The 7,572-nt window shown below is 45.5% G+C and overlaps 1 long non-coding RNA gene across 3 annotated transcripts; it reads right to left on the bottom strand.

Moving 5' to 3' along the window:
• Positions 1–805: 805 nt before the first annotated feature.
• Positions 806–7,076, bottom strand: LOC122189124. Of its 3 annotated transcripts, none has more exons than XR_006181710.1 (4): positions 6,783–7,076; positions 2,669–2,793; positions 2,480–2,553; positions 806–1,357 (listed from the first exon to the last, which is right to left on the bottom strand). It is a non-coding gene; the product is annotated as an uncharacterized LOC122189124 (long non-coding RNA). The 3 variants fall into 3 exon arrangements; XR_006181709.1 differs by lacking the exon at positions 6,783–7,076 and adding an exon at positions 4,310–5,409; XR_006181711.1 differs by lacking the exons at positions 2,669–2,793; positions 6,783–7,076 and adding an exon at positions 5,053–5,101 and having other exon boundaries at positions 2,480–2,615.
• Positions 7,077–7,572: the final 496 nt, after the last annotated feature.

Genomic DNA, 7,572 nt, shown 5'->3' with positions numbered 1-7,572 from the left:
GTGCTACAATCCAGGATTTCACTGGGAGCTTTGTCCCCGTTAAGAACATTCCCTCCCTGTGCGTGGTAATAGATACTTTTCTGCAAGATTTTAGCAGTAGAAATGAATACTGGAAACCTTGTGTTTTTGTTACACCAGGACATTCTTCCTGCGGACTATGAATTGACTTGATTGCATTTCTGCAACTGGAAAATTCAATAAATGTACATAGAAAAAAAAAAATAAAAAATGACTGTCCCTCCAGTTCTCAGCCTGCTCCTATCCATTTCCTTGTCCTGCTGGGCCTCACACTGGCAGCTTCTCACAGGAGGCCCATGGCATGCTTGGTCTGAACAACCCACAGCAGAGCCCTGCTGTGCCATGAGAAGCCATGGCACCAGGTGCTGAGGCACTGGGAATGTTTTCCTGGTGTTTCCATGGCCTGCCTTAGCTGGAGCTTCACCCTGTTTTTTGCTTGGGCACAATTATCTGCTTGCTGTTTTCTGCAAATAGAAGGTACTTGAAATGGAACAAATACCTCTAAGGTCACAAAAAGGAACTGAAAACTCAAACTGTGGAAAATGTTTGCAGGCAAACAACAAAAAAAGCAGTGGGAGTCAACTGAAACATTGCATTTCAATACTTTCATGCTGGTTTTTTTTTTTTTTGTTTTTTTTTTTTTTTGTTCACTTGAAAGTAAAATTATTTAAATAGCAGGCATCATTTGAATAAAGAAAACACCATTATAAATGCCAGTAACATGAAAACACATTAGACATTCCTAATTTTTTCTTCATTACTTTTATTTGAGAAATATATTGGGCATGTTTTCCTTTGTGGTTCTCACCAGAAAGTCAACAGTTTGAAGGAATCAGCATTCCTCAATTAGAAAATATTTTACTGAAGACTCTTCTCCAGAAAAAGCTGGCAGCACTTAGCATTGTAAGTCTGGCAGGAAGCTTTTAGTTCCATATCGTGTTTTACTTTCACTGGGGTGACAGGGGTGCTTCCAAAATTAAGTTCAAAGATGCAGCAGTGGTGGTACTAAATACAAATTTCCCAATGCCTGTGCCTATCAGTGCAGGGGAGTTCAAACAGATACTTACAAATATGAGTTTAACTTATTCTTGTACCAAAGAGAACAATCAAGGCCCAGTGATACCTGAAGAGAAACTGGGGCAGTGCGGTGCAGGCTTTCTCCCGTCTGACTTCTGTCTGCGCTGTCAGGAAGAAAGGTGCACACTGTGGAAATGGCCCAGTCCTCAGCCCTCCTCAGTGAGTCAGAGTCAGCTTCTTGGGCCTCACAGACCTTAAGATGGGAGAGGAGGATTGTCTCGTGGCTGACCATAGGGACTGTGAGTCAGAAGATTTTGTTTACCTAAAACAAAAAATTGCTCCTTTCATTTACTAGCAGATACATCTAAACAGCCTAAACGAGTTGCCACTAGAACATTTCAGTTGTAGGCGTTTTAAAACTGAAGGGAGAAGAAAAAACAAGAAGTCCAATTGGCATTTGATCATCTCTGCAGCAACATCACATTCATCCATAACCAGCTGCTATGAAAGGGACAAGCACCAAAGTAAATACCAGCGAAATCTTGATTTGGGTTTCAGGCCAACCAAACTCCTGCTGTTTCACTGGGAATGTTGATTAAAGACCTCCAGCTGTGACCCACAACAACCCAGCCAGGTTACTCCTGCCTCTTTGGGAAGCTTGAGTGAAATTGGAAAGTGGGATGCAGCCCCATCAAGTTTATCAGCTCTGAGCAGCCTGTTTATAGGCAGATAACCTGCAAGTACCTCCCTGTTTCACCTCAGATTCTTATGGGGGAATCAATAGGTCACCCATGTGCTGGTGGGAGATATTAAAGTCATTTGGCAACAAATGAAAAAGCAACTTGCTTTGGAACAATCCTTTAGAAATCAGTCATTCATTACATGCAGTTAATGATCAGTTTGTGGGTTAACAGCCAAACGTGAAGTTAAGGATGATTAAAGCTTAAAGCAAATTAACTGCTCGGTGACTGCGGCCAAAACAATGTTCTATTAATTTGTGGTGGTTACTTTTCTGGGTAGGCTCCCATGGAGGCTGATGAGTGATATTTTAATTTCTCAAGGCAATAGCACCATAGCAACAAATCTGCAAGAAGCCTGTCGGTTTGGTGCATGGAATCTATTCTGCTTAACGGGGCTTTGATCCCGAAGTGTATTTAGCACAGCTATTTTCCTATGGATGTGGTGAGAGAAGTGAAATAGGTGCCTTGCTGAAGTAAGACGACTTCTTATTGTCATCTGGTTTTTGAAGAACATGCTATAGGGAAGCACAGACCTTTTAATGGGGAGCTCCAGTCAGCGGAGATGGGCCTTGAGTGTGAGGATGTTTACCCTTGGGTTAACAGTGAAGTAACCACACATAGATTTGCAGAATTCAGTCTCTATTTTATATATATTAAAAAAGAAGAAGAAGAAAATAAAACACCCCACATTTTTACTTATTCACCTTTGAATTCCAGTTTCCCCAGCTGGGTTCCCAAGAGGACATCATATCCTGTGCTTCAGGGACACACTGGTGATCTGCATGATGAGAAGAGGAGGCCAGGGAAGTGCACAGAGAAAGGAATGTTGAGCAGGTACACCTGTTTCCATGCAATCAAATACTATGGTTAGAGAGAAGGAGTACTGGGCTTACCTAGCTTTCTGTCTGTCACCAGTGGAAATCACCGCAGTGCCATTGACCTTGGCAGTCCTTCAATTGTTTTCCAAAAGTGTGGCAGGAAGAGAAACTATCAAGAAGCACCAGCACATCTCTGCTCCCTAGAAATGCATGCAGCTTTACCCAGCCGTTCCTGACAGCCCCATGCGTCTCACTCCAGTGGAGATGCCATGGCTCCAAGAGGCAATTGCAATACGCAGCTGTCCTTACCATTAGGAAGTTTTTTCTGACAGCTGTATTGAGCTTCCCTTGCTGCACTTTAATCTCATTATTTCTTGCCTTATTTACCTCCACGTGCTGTGGAGAATGGATTATCCCCCTTCTCTTTGGCATGGCAAAGCCAAATTGCATGCAGCCCCCTCACTGCTCACAGCCCAGTGAGGGGCAGCCACCCGTCCATCTCCTTGCTGCCTGATGGTCACCAATGTCCTGTTTGCCCCAAGCAGCCCACAGCGGCACTCCCCACACTTGTCCTTTTCTGCTGTGTATTTTTTATTCAGTACTGTCTTGCCATCTTTAACCCCTTGCTGGAGTTGTCTCTGGCTTTGAATCCTTCTCAAACTCTCATCCTTACCCCTTTGATGCATCTCATAGGATCAGCCCAAGCACCTTCCCCTTTCCTTCACACACATGTTGCTGTTTTGCTTTGCTCCAGGCTCCTGAAAGTACAGACTACACAAAGGCAGCTCCCAAAATATGGGTCTGCATCATCCACATATGAGTATGTGGCCAGCTCCACATTAATCGAGAAGAAAGATAACTGAGAGCACAAAAGGAAAAAGAGCTCTGTGTACAGTCAGTGCATAGAGCCAAACAGATATTTAATCCTGCATGGTATTTTTTTTTTCTTAATGGTTGCTCTGGACATTTTTGTTTTATCAGATGGGGAATGACACTTAAGACCTAGCTTATTTGTGCCTCTTGTCAATGGCTCTTTGTTCTCTTTTCTTTTTCGTTTCCTTATTTTTTCTCCCCAAACCTATAACCATCTCTTTGTTCCCCCTGGCAGACTAGGCTCTGGGATCTGCTGCTCTTACACCATTGCTCACAACAGCAAGACCCATTGGGTCTGCATGCAGCCCAAGCCCCGCTCTGCAAATGCAACCCAAAAACAGCAGGCAGATACTAAGGGTAGGCTGGGCAATATTTTGGGACGCTCAGGACAGCTCCCTGTGGTTTGGGTGCAATTCCAGCTCTGCAGCAGCATAGGCTCATTCCTCTGGGTTTTCAGGGCGGGAGAAAGCCTCCCCTGAGCTGTCCAGGCTGATGAGCAGTGTTTTTGCTGCTGGGTCACCTGCCTCTTATTATCAAAAGAGTTTAAAAGCAAAAAACAAAACAAAACAAACTTGGCAAAATGAAAACTACTGACAAAGAAAAAATCCATCCAAGATGGGCCTCATCCACTCTTCTGATAATTAGATTTAATGAAAATAGTAAAACTAGAAAGCAAAGCAAAAGTCAGTAAGATGGGCTGCTGGAGGAGCAGGAACTCTGAGAAATGGGGAGGTGGCTGTGGGGAGCATCATCTTGCAGAAAGCCTCAATCACCACATCCTGCCTCTCTCAGAGTCCTGTTTCACACACCATCAGAGCAAGTGGGTAATTATCACAGCTGTACCTTGTGCTGCTTGAGAGACTTTGCTTCCCAGGTTGTCTTTGGGATGCAGCGGAGATAGCAGGCAGCATTCCTGCAGGAATGGCACTGTTAAATCCATACAAGCAAGCAGACTTCTGGGAGAACTTGTGGGTGATTCTGTCTGCTCATTGTCAATGAAAAGCAGTAACATTTTATAAAGCACTGCTTTATAAAAAGCACTTTTTTACTGCTGAAAAATCTTTTGGACTTTCTCCTCCTCCTCTCTAGGAAACACTTTGCTGCTATTCCTATTGACGTCAGCTGAAGATAAGAAACGTTTGCCCACAGTGCCTTGCTCAGAGTTCCATGTGCAGCTTATGTGCTGATTTGCCCTGTGTCACTGCTGAGGTTTCAAGTTGCTTTCAAATGAAAGCTTTGGTGTCCTTGCTTGTCTTATCATACTGACACAGCTGGCAACCTATCCATCTCTTGCTCCCAGTGCCTTTACTGCAATTGGAAATCTTGAGAACGTTGTAGTGGTCTGCATTTACAGCTAACAGTGCCTGGTGTTCAAAGCCCCTAGGTCACCTCTGGGTGACGACTCCTCTGCTCTTGGAGCTGGGGAGCTGCAGCCTTTTGTTTGTTCTTCTTGCTCTGGCATTCTTTTTCAAAGGCATAGAGAACCTTAAAGCTGTGGAAGATGTAGCATTTCAGGTAAAGAGAGGAAGCTTGAAAGGAAAACATAGCTCACGTTGCAGCTGGCTTCCATATCTGATTGCACATACCTGTGGCAGCTGAGAGGCTGAAGGCAGCTGGATTTGGGCTGGGCACTGGGAGGCACCTGGGAACTCCACCTATAAGCTCCACCTATGAGCACTGGAGCAGGGCAGGCTGTGACTGTGGTGGTTATTGAGCTGTTTGCTTTGCACCTGGTGAATCCTGGTGTTTACTTTCCTGCCTTTGCTTTGCCATGCAGCATGGAGAACTGTGGCTCTTTCCATTGTGAGGCTGTGGAAGCCATCCCGTGGTGCACCTCTGGGTTGTAAGTAGGGCAGCTCATAGGAAAGTTTGCCCTATTCACTTCCAGTAGAACTGACGCTTGTGCTGGATTGTTCCAAGTATTTAATCCTCACTAACAAGATCCTAGCAACTGCTTTCAGAGAAGATCTTTAAAACTGGAAAAAGTCTTTTCAGCACTGCCCATGGGAATTGTCCAAGTTTGACACCAAGAGAAAGTGGCTGGCTCCAGAAGAGATAACACATGGAGCAACCATCACTTCTTAGACTTTGCAAGCAACCAGCTTGTGAGTGCAGAAGGAACCAGTTAGGGCAGGAGGGTCTCTATGCCCCTTACCTCCCAGCCCTGCTGGCAGAGGCCTCCCAGGAGGAAGGTGCTGTCCCTCTTCCGAGATGTTGGTCCACACAGGATATGCATGGCCCATCTTGGGATGCCCGAACGTACAGCACGCTGCCAAAGCTTCCTCTCTTATACTTTTCTCTCCCCTCAGATGTTCAGTCTAGGGCTTGGAGTTAACTGCCTCATTCAAGATTGCCTCTGCAACTCCGAGGCTGAAATAGCATGTTAAAAGCCCGTGTAAGTAGAAGCACAGTGACACTGCTCCATCCTTGCAGCACAGCTCCATCCCTGTGCCCCAGGCTGTGGGACAGCCCTGGGCCATGAGAAGCTCTAGGATGGGCAAATTGGTGACTGCCACACAGCACTCAGGACACTCAGTGTCTGCCAGTGGCTGTGGTCTGAGGTGGGGTGAAAAGGATGTTAAAAGTGAGATAAAGGGATCACCTCCCACAGCGACTCCCCTGCAGAGGCACTGCAGATAGGAGGCTAGGGTTAATTTGTTTTCTGAATTAATTAGGAATTTGAGTGGCTTGAAGCAATTCTGCTTTGTTTAGTTTTGTTTTATTTTGCTTTCAGGTTGATTTCAGCAGTCCATTTTGATTTTGAGCTCATGTTAGTGCCTTCTCAATCAGAACTTAGCTGGAGGGGTGGGGGGATATTACTGTGTTAATAATGTGTGCCGGTTCCTGAACCTTTTCCCCATGTAGTGAAAACTTGCCTGAGGTTGATATTTTGAGTGACAAACATGTTCTCTAAAAAAGCCCTGGCACATATATATATATATGTATATATATATATATATATACACATCGAATGAAGTTTATAATAAAAAGAACAGAATCTTGTGCTTCCCCAGCCCTTTTCTCTCCTGGCAGTCAAGAAGCAGCCTCAAAAGCACTCTTCTGAAGTCAGGGTAGGTCAGAGCTGTCCTTCACACAATCTCCCTTTGCTTCCCTGGCTTATTGCCCTCTTTTGCTCCCTCACACTTCCCCTTTCCCTCCTTTTCACCTCTCCAGCCAGTGACCAGCTCAGCAGCATTGCCATGATCTCGCTGTTTTGGAAGAAAATGGGGAGCATCAGAGATGGCCACTTTCCAGCTGTGGGTTTGCTGCTTTCACAAGTGGGACCCCGGTGACAGCCCCCTGGGGCAGTCTGTACCTTGCCCTGCACCAGCAGCACTGCGTCACGTCATGCCCAGTGCCTTGCTCCGTGTCAGGCTTGTCAAGTTTCTGCAGGAAAAAAAAAGGGAAAGCTTTCATTCTACAAGGCCAGCACCCTGTTCAGATTCTTTGTATCACAGGGAAAATGATAAGCCAGGATATAACAATGACCTACTTCACATTTTGATAAAATAATTTCCTCATTCTGTCATTTTCCTCAAAGAATGATATTTGACTAACACAAGCACGTAAGATAGAGAGAGAGCTGATAATGGACAAACAGCAGCACCCTAGTGACCTGCATGGAACTAAGATTTGTTATCCCACAGCTCAGCTCTGAAAACAGCTGTATTCCAACCTGCAAGATGGGTGCGTGCAGTAGGGCTGGGCTGACAGCTTGGGGACAGCAGATGTTGCTTAGAGCATCTTTCACGCAGGGTGGCACCGCTGTTGGTGCTGCCCCGGCTTGCTGCTATGGTGCGGGTGGGCACAACAATGGCTTAGATCATCCTCTCATACAAAGGACTACTGTATCTGGCAGGGCACATTACAGTACAGCACAGCCATGCAGCTCCCAGGCTGCTCCTGCCCTCCCAGTACAAGAACAATGTGGGCAGTTGTAGTTATCTCACCAGACCCCACTCGGCTCAATGCATTTGGCCACCGAAGGTGTTCAAAAATGCACACATGGCATTTTTTACTTGCAGTGTTTGCAATGAAGAGCTTTCCAGCATCATCTTTCAACGCCGTTCAAACTGATGTTTAGCTGGTACGGAGCATTCACCCCT

Source organism: Lagopus leucura, unplaced genomic scaffold (genome assembly GCF_019238085.1).
Source record: "Lagopus leucura isolate 7727_CA_CO unplaced genomic scaffold, USGS_WTPT01 Super-Scaffold_73, whole genome shotgun sequence".
Lineage (NCBI taxonomy): Eukaryota > Metazoa > Chordata > Aves > Galliformes > Phasianidae > Lagopus > Lagopus leucura.
This window is presented reverse-complemented; position numbering and strand designations above follow the sequence as displayed.